Genomic DNA, 12,473 nt, shown 5'->3' with positions numbered 1-12,473 from the left:
TTTTGATTTTGAAATACAACACATTTCGGGAGCTTCTAACAAAGTGGCTGATGCACTCTCCCGGGAAAGTTTCCCAGAGTTAACTGGTTAACAATTGTTTTTGAAATGAAACATATTGTTAGTTTTTATATAATCAGTAGTATGTCTAAAGGTACGTGTGTCTTATTAACTCTGTTTTCTCCTAGAGCTCCAGGAAAGAAATCACAGCCAGTGTGGAACCAAACGTCCAACACCATCTGTCATTTGGGGGGCGTGTCATAACTATAAAAGGAAGGGTAACAGCTCTCTGTGTACAGTACTAAAATCCCTCCTGGTCAGAGACTCCAAAATCCTTTTACCTGTAAAGGGTTAAGAAGCTCGGGTAACCTGGCTGACACCTGACCCAGAGGACCAATGAGGGGACAAGATACTTTCAAATCTTGGGGGGGGGAAAGGCTTTTGTGTGTGTCCTTTGTTTAAGGGGTTGTTCGCTCTTGGGACTAAGAGGGACCAGACATCAATCCAGGTTCTCCCCATCTTTCTAAACAAGTTTCTCTTATTTCAAAATTGTAAGTAAAAGCCAGGCAAGGCGTCTTAGATTTACTTTGTTTTCTCAGCTTGTAAATGTACCTTTTACCAGAGTGCTTATCTTGTTTGCTATACTTTGAACCTAAGACAGAGGGGATTCCTCTGAGCTCTTTAAGTTTGATTACCCTGTAAAGTTATTTTCCATACTGATTTTGCAGAGATGATTTTTACCTTTTGCTTTAATTAAAAGCCTTCTTTTTAAGAACCTGATTGATTTCTCCTTGTTTTAAGATCCAAAGGGGGTTTGGATCTGTATTCACCAGGAGTTGGTGAAAGGAAGGAGGGGGGAAGGGTCAATTTCTCCTTGTTTAAGATCCAAAAAGTTTGGATCTGTATTCACCAGGGAATTGGTGAAAGGTTTCTCAAGGCTTCCCAGGGAGGGAATTCTTAAGATGGTGGCAGCGGACCAGAGCTAAGCTGGTAGATAAGCTTAGAAGTTTTCATGCAGGCCCCTACATTTGTACCCTAAAGTTCAAAGTGGGAATACAGCCTTGACACCATTCCCGCTCCAAGGTTGCTCATTTCACAGTGGGGCAGGAGATTTTCCCCCAAGAGGCTTTTCCCCAGCTGGTGAGAAGCAGAGAAACAGCCGGGCTCCAAAGGTGCTATTTAGCAGCACCCTCAAGCAGAGGGACAGGCACACATTTGGAAGAGGGAAACTGCTCTGCACACTAGCCTGGGCATCCGCCCATTTTCTTTGGCAAGTCAGGAATGGCAAAGGCTAGCCTGGAAGCAACTAAGGCTCACGCTCTAGCCTTTGGGATGCCCTACGCCCCAATTCCGTCCTGGGGCTCTAGCTGAAACCAGAGCATGGGCCTGAGCGGCCAAGAAGAGGTTCCAGGCCTGAAGAAAGCAGGAATTTCTGCACAAAGGGAAAACTAAGCAAGCACAACCATGAAGGGACTTGAACCCTCAATTGCCTGATCTAAAGTCAGCTGCCTTCACCCTTAGGCCACAGGGGAAAAGCCTCTCCAAAGCCTTCGTTAGAAAAGGTGGATGGACACTGTTTCTCGGGTCATCTACTGAGGGGCAGAGACTCTCTGGGCACAAGAAGTCGAGTTCCCAGCGAGATGTGGCGCCAGGTGCAGGACTTTGGCAGGAAGGCTTCAGCATGGGGGATTGGGATGCAGCTGGCTGTATAGGTGCGATTTAGTGGCCCCACGGCACAGGAGGGAGGTCGAGGAAAAGGAATCTTGCTGGTAGGCAGTGGCCGTGGAGAAAAAGAGGAAGGGTACCTGGGACTTTTTTTTTTGGCCTCTCTTTTGCCTGCCTGCCTCCTTGCCCTTGTGGGGGAGGTGTAAAGGCTTTCAACAAGCCTGGCTAGCTCAGCCTGTAGCGCTCCTTGTCCCTCCCAGCAGACAGAGGAGGGCAGGGTCTTCTCATTTCCCACCCACCTACTAGGCACAGGGTGATGTGGGAGGCAGAGCTCTGGGCAGAGAACAGGGACAGGAATCCCAGCACCTCCCCTTTGTATTCACTGCAGTCTCTGCCTAGGGGGTTCAGGCTCCAGTGCTCTGCTCTGTTTTCCCAGCCCTGTCCAGGGGGGTGTTTCCAGTTTCAGAAATGGGGGAATGTTCACACGCTCCCAATGGGTCTGTTCATAAACCAGGCCATAGGCTGAGCATGTCCCAGCAGGTTTATCAGTCCCTGTCCCCCCAAACCTCAGCCTGAGTGTTTCCTGACCCTCCCCCTCTACAACAACCCTCCCCAGCAGCTCCCCCAAAATCCCCTACCTGAGCTGGATCCTGCCCCAGCCCCTAGGAAGATGGGACGGTCTGGAGCAAAACGGGGTCGTTATTCTGCAGCCTGTCAGGGCGAGAAGGGAAATTCGGGAGGTTTCTGAATGAGTGTTAGTCCATTTCACACCCCGATTCCCCCAGGCTCTGTCCCTGTAGACAGACACTCTAGACTCTGCCATGATGGGAGAAGCCTCAGTGACATTATTACAGCACAGACCCGACCTCTCCCCCGGGACTAAACCTACCAGAACCTATTACACTCTCCCAGGAAAAGAGTCTCTGAGCCAAACGCCAGAAAAGAGCAGAATCAAAGGAGCCGCTTTGGGGGATCCCCTGATACTGTCCCCAGAACAGCCCATTCCCTCAGCAGCGCAGGGACCAGGCAGAGGCAGGAACTGGCTTTTCCTCTCCCTGCTCCTCACCTCTCCCAGGAAAGTAAATCTGCCCCAGGGGGCTGCAGGGAATGGAGCTGGGTAAGGCTGGGTGCCCGGAACCTCCCTCCCCACTGATTGCTCCAGCTGCCCCGTCCAGTCTCTCCCCTCTCCCTCCTGCACGAAGAGCCGGTCACTGTCCTGCATTCCCGTGGGCGTTTCCTCGCCAATAGCTACAGCCACTGCTAACGGGCGTGAGCCTGGGGGCACTGGGGCAGCAGCTGTGCGCCGCGCAGACACGCGGGGCAGAGATGGGGCGAGCAGGAGCCATTTCTGCAGAGTCACTTTCCTGCCTGGGCCCAGCACTTACCCCAGATCTCTCGTATCACCTGCAGTCTCTGGCTCAGGAGCTGATACCAGCAGAGCCCAGGGCTGCCCCAGGGGGATAGTTGCAGACCCAGGAGAAAGTCCCCCCTTGGCTGGGCACAGCTGGTCTGGGATCATAGTGATGGTCTGTCCCAGCACAGACCCCACTCGGCAGCAGCAGCTCCTCAGCCCAGGCCCCCAGATCCCAGCAGAGGCAGCAGCATCTGCCCCAGGAAGCCCTGCGAGCTCCAGGCCTCCAGTATCCTGAGCTCAGAGAGAGACGGACACCGACTCCTCGGCCTGAGCAATGACCAGAGCCTCTGCTGGGGGCAGCTAACGACCGAGCCTCCCTGCGCTGCCCCCGCAGCCCCCAGGGACAGTCAGGCTGATGCTGATCTCATTTGCCCCTCTGGACCCATAGCGGAACCGGAGACCCAGTTCAACCCGGGATTTCGTACATGAACCAGAACCGAATCTCACCCATGCATTTGTTTTACCGGCTGAACCAGAACTGAACCAAAAAAAAAAGGGCGGTGTGTGTGTGTGTTACCAGTTAAAAGAAAGATTCAGCATTTTTAAAGCTCATTATATAAAAAAAATAATACTAACCTACAGAGATCTTATTTTCATTTGAAGAGAAGACAACAGAGTAGCGGGCTAGTGATGGCCCCAGAACAATGAGAAGAGAAGGGGGCCAGCCCAAAAGAGCAGGGAGGGAGAGGGAAACCTTGGGAGCTGCCTGCACACCATGGGAGGCAGAAGGAGGCCAAGAGGTAGATGATCCATTTCTGAGATACCCCTGGGGAGAGAAGTGGTTGGATGCTCCCTGGGCCCTGAAGTTCATAATAATTCTTCAAGTCCAAGGGCAAAGGTAACGGCTCCCCAAACCTCTCTCCTTGACATGCCTCCTCCCATCATCCCCACCCCTGGGGCAGCTCCTCCCTCCAGTTGCCCCACTTGAGGCAGGGTTCAAGCTCCAAACTCCCTTCCCCACTGAAGCCTCCCGCCAGCCCCCTCCGCGGCACTGGCTGATACCCACCCCTACCCCAGAGAGATCTGTTTCTCTCACACATATATCTTGATCCTAGACATCAACCCCCACTGTCAGCAGAGGACAAAGTCAAGGCAAAATTTCATGACACCAAAAAGTGGATGAAGATGGAAATGCTTGAGTCAGAAATAATGATGTCAGAGAATCAATGTCAGACACGTCTGAAACTGAAAGATGAATTGGAATGTCTTCTGAACGCTTGTGAAATCTCTAAAAAGGAAGCGATATCTGGATGATGGAAAGCTCAAAAAAGGATTGGGCCAATTCCTGATTCATTCACAGATGGGCCACGTCTCCATAAGAAAGAAAACATATTGAACTACTGGGAACAGCTGAAAAATGTCACGCCCACGCTAAATCAACTAGCAAAATTCATACTGGCAGTTCCATAACACAAGTGAGCGTCAAAAGACAATTTCCGGGCCTCCAATGTGTCCTTTCACTGCAGAGGTCCTGTATGACAAAGCAAAGGTTTAAATATGGTTTTTTAGGTTTCTCAAACAGACTGTTTAGGAAAAAATAATCATGTATATTTGACCACACAAAAACACTAGGGAAACTCATGTAAAGTTAAAGTTACCAAATAAATAAATAATTAAAAATCCAAACAGTTTCCAATATTGAATTGCAGCTGGATTTACCTCCACTACATTTGAAATAGGATTTAAACCAGTAACTGAACTTCTATTTTTGTTTCTTTCAGTGGCCTTGAACCAGAAATGAAACCAAACGTATTGAATGGAACTGAACCAGAATCAAACCAAAACAACTGGGAAGTGAACTCCCTTCCTGCTGTTGCTAGAGGTGACTCTGGTTGACACAGAAATCGGAGAGGGACCCTGTTCAGTCCTGTCAGCCCCAAACATTTATCATCCAGGAGTAAGATCCCCAAATAATGAGACTGTCTTAACCAAACAAAGAGTAAATTAGAAGCAGGGGGCGTGTGCGCGCATAGGGGGTGGGGGGATATTTGCAAATTCTGAGCCCTTAGCAGGAAGTCTGATGCCCCCCCCCATGATTGTTTGACCTAGGGATGTAAATATTGGTTAAAACGATTAACCGGTTAGAATTATATCATTTAACTCGTTAACCGTTTTACCTCAGGTCTCTCCAGCGGGCCGGCACAGGGCAGCAGGTACGGCAGGGTCTGCTCCAGGCCGCCATGGCTGCCGCAGACAGGGCTGGAGCCACTCCAGCGTGGCTCTGTCCGGGATCCTGCCTGCCCACCGGCGTGGGGCTGCCCCACACCCCCCAGCCCACTGCGGCCGGGACTCCTCTGGCCCAGGGGGGCTGGCCGGTCGGCGGGGTTAATTGGCAAGGTCCGGTTAACCGGTAAGCAAACCAGTAAACCCAGTACTTCCTGGTTCACCTTTGATATCCCTGGTTTGACCATGTCTAGGGAAAAAGCTTCCCAGTGGCTGCTGGGCGGGGCAGCCCCTCCCAATCTCCTACCCCATGGGCTGGGGGAGCTGCCATTGTATCTCTGCCCATCCCCCTCCCTCCTCCTGCCCTCTGGCTCTGCCCTCCCCAGCCAGTCTCTGCTTGCTCCATAGTCTCCCTCCAGCCCCCCCACAGCCCCTCCCCCACATCCCCCCTTTTCTTCCCTTTATCGGACACTCAGAGTTTCCCTCTAGTCCAGCTCTGCTCCCCTGAGCCCCAGAATTCTCCCCGTGCCCCGATACCTGTGTGTTCCCCCAGCCTCCCTCCAGCGCCCCACATCCCCCGGCCCCCTCCCGCCCCCTGCATCCCTGTTCCCCAATTCCTGCCCTCTCCCAGATCCCTGGTCACCCCCCTCCTACATCCCTGTTCCCCAATTCCTGCCCCCTCCCAGCTCCCTGGTCACCCCTCTCCTACATCCCTGTTCCCCAATTCCTGCCCCCTCCCAGATCCCTGGTCACCCCCCTCCTACATCCCTGTTCCCCAATTCCTGCCCCCTCCCACATCCCCGGTCACCCCCCTCCCGCATCCCTGTTCACCCCCCTACCACATCCCTGTTCCCCAATTCCTACCCCCTCCCACATCCCCGGTCACCCCCCTCCCGCCCCCTCCCACATCCCTGGTCACCCCCCTACCACATCCCTGTTCCCCAATTCCTCCCCCCCCCCACATCCCCGGTCACGCCCCTCCCACATCCCTGTTCCCCAATTCCTCCCCCCTCCCACATCCCCAGTCACCCCCCTCCTGCCCGCTACCACATCCCTGCTCACCCCCCTCCCACATCCCTGTTCCCCAATTCCTGCCCCCTCCCACATCGCCCATCACTCCTCTCCTGCCCCCTCCCACATCACCCTTCCCCCTCCCCCTTCCTGCCCCCTCCCACATCCCTGGTCACCCCCCTCCTGCATCCCTGTTCCCCAATTCCTTCCCCCTCCCCCCGGCTCCCCACATGTCGCTGCCCCGCCCCGCCCCCACCCCCTGCAAACCCTGGGCGCTGCAGCCGCTTCCCTCTGCCCGAGGCCGGGACTCGCAGCTCGCCCCGCTGGGAGCAGCCTGGGCCCCCCGCCCCGCACAGGCTGCAGCGGGAGCAGCTCCCTGCGGGGGGCAGGTCTCCCCTTCTCCCCACGTGGGGCACTGCCGGGGGGGCTCGGGGTCCCAGTCAGGGGGGCCGGGCCGGGGTCTCTGCCCAGGGAGAGTCTCTCGGGGGGGGCGGGGCAGCGGGAATGTCCCTCCCCCGCCCGCAGCCAGGGCTCGGGGGGCCCCAGCGGCAGCAGCCGAGGCCCGGGGGGCTGGCAAGGCAGCGCCCGCAATTCACTCCTGCTGCTGGGCTGGGCCGGGCCCTGGCTCGCTCCGCCTGGCGCCTTGTGGGCCCTGGCGAGCTGGAGTCCCTGGGTCTGGCCGGGGGGTCTGGCTCTTATTCATGTCTTGTGGCATCACCCCCGGCCCCCAGCAGGGACGTGGGGCCAAGGGGTCCATGCCCAGGGGCCCAGGGATTTCAAAGAGGATGGATCTAGACTGTTCTCAGTGGTAGCTATACATAAGAAGCCTCCCAACAAATCATTTTGGGAACAAGTCCAAAACAATGGCTCACTTCCAGGCCTCACGCAGTACCATCACAGCTGTTTTGTCACTGCTGGGAGCCTAGAGATTAAAAGGGACACCAAATGGTTAAAAGAATAGTCTGGAGAGAAAGAGAAGGGGGTGTTGAGGATGTAATGGTCTCAAATTGTACTGGGGGAGGTTTAGGTTGGATATTAGGAAAAACTTTTTCACTAGGAGGGTGGTGAAGCACTGGAATGGGTTCTCTAGGGAGGTGGTGGAATCTCCTTCCTTAGAGGTTTTTAAGGTCAGGCTTGACAAAGCCCTGGCTGGGATGATTTAGTTGGGGTTGGTCCTGCTTTGAGCAGGGGGTTGGAGTAGATACCTCCTGAGGTCCCGTCCAATCCTGATATTCTATGACCTCACTGTGCATTTCCATCCACTGCAGACCATGTTTGCGTTGTGTAACTCAGGAGCCGGTAGCCAGTTAATGCAAATCAAAGGACACTGGGAGTGGTAGAAACTCAATTCTACTTTATTATTTCAAAGGACAAACAAAGACAGACTCCTTTCCCCATCCCCAGCCCAGCCCACTGCTACCCCCACTGCTGCGGCCCCAGCGACAGCAGCATTTATAAATGGGTAGAAAAGTGCAGAGAAGCCATGAGCGACGCTGGGACCCAGGAACAAAAGCCACACGCTGACAGCAGGGAATCCAAGGAGCTCAGCTGAGAGGGGTGAATGTGGGGGGAGTGGGCAGAGGGAGTCTCTCTTGTCCTGACACAGGAGGACACGGGGGTAGATGAGGAGGGGGCAACCAGCGGGGCTTTAAGCTCCTCCTTTTCCTCTGGCCTCAGTCACGTGGGAGGGCCTGGCTTCAAGGCTGGCTCCCACTGCTGACATCCCAGCACCCTCCTGCCTGTGCCCATCCTTGTCATCTCAGCAGTCGGGAGACGCTGCCCCCTCCCTGCGTCATTCTTCTTGGAGTGTCATTCATGACCCTTTAGAGTTTAGTGTCGGCTTCTAGTCTCTCAGGCTTTGACGCAGGGAGTTCACAGCTCTGAGCCTCGGCTCGTTCTGGCTCTGAAGAGCAAACCCAGCAGTTTCCCAGCTCTGTCCCCCACTTCCCCACTCCTGACTGTATCAGGCAGTAACTTCATTCCCTGTCTCAGTCTCTGCCCCTCGGAGCGTGACTCCAGCTCGCACCCTCGGTGTCTGTGCTGAGAGATCGATCACAGTCATTGTTCAAACACCACAAATCTCATGACAAAGGGTTAGACAAAAATTAAAAAAAAAAATTAAAGAAAAGACTCTTCCGGCAAATGATCATTGGTCTCATGAAGTCCTCAACAAATCTGAGCTACCTCCTGTCAAACTAGACTAATATGGGAGTGTGCGACTAAGCGGCCGTCCCAAAGAGAGAAAAACCCCTGTGGCAAGTGACCCTTTGGGAGGTGGAGAGGTAGGATGAGGAGAGGATAAAACTCTCCATTGCTGGACAGAGGTTGCTGTGTCAGGATGGAGGGTGATGGTGAAGGGGGAAGGAGGGAATCCCTTGGACTCACCCCATCACCCTCCAATAGCACTGGAGGGAAAGCACCACATTTTACTGTCCCACTATTTTATCATCTAGTTAATTCTGGTCCATAAGGTAGAAAGTGTACAAACAATAAATGCTTTTCCCCACGGCCTGGAGCAAGGTGACAATCTCTGGGACTGAGACAATCCGGCCCCAAAGGGGGAATTCAGGGACTAGCAGTCACTCTGCTAACGGGGGGGGGGGGTGAGAACACATGAGATGCTCAGGGTCAGTTTCCACTAGGAAATCTGGTGGAGCGTCACAGGGATGTGCTGGCTCATCCCGACCACATTTCCTACCACAGAGGAAACCTCCGAGGATGATGCTGTGGAGGCACATGTGGGATCTCTGGGCCTCCTGTAAAAGCCCCTGGGGAAATTAGCTCCTCTCCTTGGTGCTTTCTGAATGCAGAGGGGGCAGGGAGAAGGTAGAGAGGGAATGAATGACCAGAGGCAGCACCTCTCCCCCCCGCACCCCCCCGTGCTCTCCCTCTCCTCTTATCGCATGATCCCCAAACACTAGATAGCCCCAGCCCCCAGCTCGCTCTGCGTCCCAACTCCACCAGCCCCAACCATTCCATTCACCGTTTCTCCACAAACCCTCCTCCTGCTCCCTCAATATCGGATCTAGCAGATCCCAGCCCTGAGGGATTTACGGAGGGGCAGAGTTACCAGCTTTCCTGGACACTCCCCTTCCAGGGAACAGCTCCAGGTCAGTGGGGGAGCCCAGCCCAGGGGCTGATGGAAGATAGGGGGTGGGGCCAGGTGTCTAGAGGGAGGGTGGGGCCTGACCCAAGTTTCCCTCTCTTAATCTCCATGGAAGGGGAATCCGGTCTGGGAAGGGAGGGGGGAACTTGAGCCAGGGACAGGGAGTGTCTGGAGAGTTTCTGTCTCTTCCTTCTCCCTCCTTTGGCCCATCAGCTCAGCAGCCAGGGCTGCAGCCGGCAGGAGGTGCTGATTGGGGGTCCTCTCCTCTGTCTGAGGTTTGCTTAGACCAGGCAGAGCGAGAGTCACTGACCAGTTGGTGCTGCTGTGTCCTCCCCCCAGCGCTGGACAGCTGGATCCCTGGGAGCCAAATGCCACTCACCTGAGCGTGGGAATGAGGAAACGGAGTTCTTACTATGGCCGCCCTCGTCAGGGCATTGAAAGAATTTCCCTCTGGTGTGGGGGAGTCTCTGATGTCCAAGCTCTAATATTAGTGTTTTACACACCAGCTAATGAAATCTAAGAGGTTTCTTCCCTGTGGGATTGGCTGATGTTGACCGCTGTGGATTCTCCGATTTCTAGTAAGCGTTGAGTGGTCACTGAAGCTTTTCCCACAGTCGAGGCCTGTACAGGGTTTCTCTCCCGTGTGGGTCTCTCCAGGGCAGTAAGGGCTGATCGCTCAGGGGAACCTTTCCCACCTCAAGGCATTTCTCTGGCCTCTCTCCGGTGTGCAGTCTCTGATCTGTAATAAGCTGTGATCGCCGACTCAAGCTTTTCCCACCGTCCAAACATTTATATGGCCTCTCGCCTGTGTGAGTTTTCTGATGTCTACTAAGTTCTGCCCCCCAGGCTGCTCCCCACCTGCTATTCCAGCCCTGGGACCTTCACCCCCCCAACTCTGCCCCCCAGTCCTGCCCCACAGGCTGCTCCCCACCTGCTATTCCAACCCTGGAACCTCCAACCGCCCCCCCCAGCTCTGCCCCCCAGTCCTGCCCCACAGGTTGCTTCCCACCTGCTCGTCCAGCCCTGGGACCTTCACCCCCCCCCGCAGCTCTGCCCCACAGTCCTGCCCCACAGGCTGCTCCCCACCTATTCCAGCCCTGGGACCTTCACCCCCCCAGCTCTGCCCCCCAGTCCTGCCCCAGAGGCTGCTCCCCACCTGCTATTCCAGCCCTGGGACCTCCAACCGGCCCCCCAGCTCTACCCCCCCAGTCCTGCCCCACAGGCTGCTCGCCACCTGCTATTCCAGACCTGGGACCTTCACCCCCCCCCAGCTCTGCCCCACAGTCCTGCCCCACAGGCTGCTCCCCGCCTGCTATTCCAGCCCCGGGACCTCCAATCGCCTCCCCAGCTCTGCCCCCCTATCTTGCCCCACAGGCTGCTCCCCACCTGCTAGTCCAACCCTGGGACCTCCAACCGCCCCCCAGCTCTGCCCCCCAGTCCTGCTCCCCACCTGCTATTCCAGCCCTGGGACCTTCACCCCCCCCAGCTCTGCCCCCCAGTCCTGCCCCCCAGGCTGCTCCCCGCCTGCTATTCCAGCCGTGGGACCTTCACCCCCCCCCAGCTCTGCCCCCCAGTCCTGCCCCCCAGGCTGCTCCCCACCTGCTATTCCAGCCCTGGGACCTCCAACCGCCCCCCCAGGCTGCTCCCCACCTGCTATTCCAGCCCTGGGACCTCCAACCGCCCCCCCAGCTCTGCCCCACAGTCCTGCCCCACAGGCTGTTCCCCACCTGATATTCCAGCCCCAGACTCGGGGTGTGACGGGGCCCGACCCACCGAGCCCCTAGCCCCGGAAGCGGGGCGGAAATGACGCGGGAGCGGGGCGCAAGTGGAAGCTGCACGTTGGGGAGGGGCGAGGCCGGGCTCTTACAGGCGACATGTTCCACCCCCCCCCAAGGCCCTGTCTAGCCCCGCCCCCCGCAGCCCGGGGCATCGCTCCCTGGGGGGTCTCTCCCCTTCCCCCCAAGCGGGGCCTCTTCCCTTCCCCCCAAGCGGGGCTGCCCTGGGGTAGGGGCGGGGCCGGGAGGGCGGGGCTTGGCCGGGGGCCCTGCCCTGTGGGAGGCTCCCGTGGAGCAGCGGGAAGGGCCCGGCTGGAGATTCCCCTCCCCCGTGCAGCTAGCTCCGCCCACAGACAAATTCAGCTCCTCGCTGGTGTATGATTGGTGCTCCCACATGCCTATCACACCTCTCCAGCTTCTGATTGGTTCCAAACACCCCTTCTCCCCCATTGTATTTGAGCCGTCTCGCTCCCAGGCAGGGCGGTTAAATGTGCGTTCCTTGGCCTGGGCTCCTGGCCACGCCCTCAGGTCATGTCCGGCCCCGGGGGAGAGGGGTTGGAGCAGGTTGTGGGAGCAGCCCCAGACCAGCAGCGTCCCCTGCTGCTGTAGCGGGTGTGAGCTTTGCGCTGGCTGCTGGCTATGGGGCGGGGGGGCTGCAGCCCCACAAGCCCCTGCGCATAGAACATAGGAACGGCCGGGCTGGGTCAGACCAAGGGTCCATCTGGCCCCGTGTCCTGTCGGCCGACAGCGGCCAGTGCCGGGGGCCCCAGCGGGAGTGAGCAGAACAGGGATCGTCCAGTGACCCGTCCCCTGCCGCCCATTCCCGGCCTCTGGCTAGCAGAGACGAGGGGCCCCCTCCCTGCCCAGCCTGGCTAACAGCCATTCCCGGACCTCTCCTCCAGGAACCCATCTCGTTCTTTGTTGAACCGTGTTCTAGTCCAGCCCAGCGCTGCCCCCGATCGGCACATGGCTGTTGCTGGAGCGTGTGAGGGGGGCTCGCAGGACACCGGCAGCTGGGCTTGGCTTGCAGGGGAAGGAGCCCAGTCACCATCTCTGCCTGCCATTGGCCACATGGCTCTGCATTCAGCCAGCCTGGCAGGTGGGGGTGAAGATGGAGCTCAGGCTTGGGCAGCATGGCCGGCTTCCCCCGTGGGGCACAAGGTGGGCAAAGAGCCACGGTGGAAGTGGGTGGGGAGGGAGGCTTGCAGCCAGCGGCACTGATCATCCATGTTTGCCTTGCCACACAGGTGCAGTTGGGAGGGGAGCAGCAGGGGCCGGCTGAAGCTTTTCCCCTGGGGCTGGAGGACTAACCCCAAGACTCGGCCATTGCTGTTCGGACCCG

This window comes from Emys orbicularis, chromosome 17 (assembly GCF_028017835.1).
Source record: "Emys orbicularis isolate rEmyOrb1 chromosome 17, rEmyOrb1.hap1, whole genome shotgun sequence".
Taxonomy (NCBI): domain Eukaryota; kingdom Metazoa; phylum Chordata; order Testudines; family Emydidae; genus Emys; species Emys orbicularis.
Note: the sequence above shows the minus strand (reverse complement) of the source record.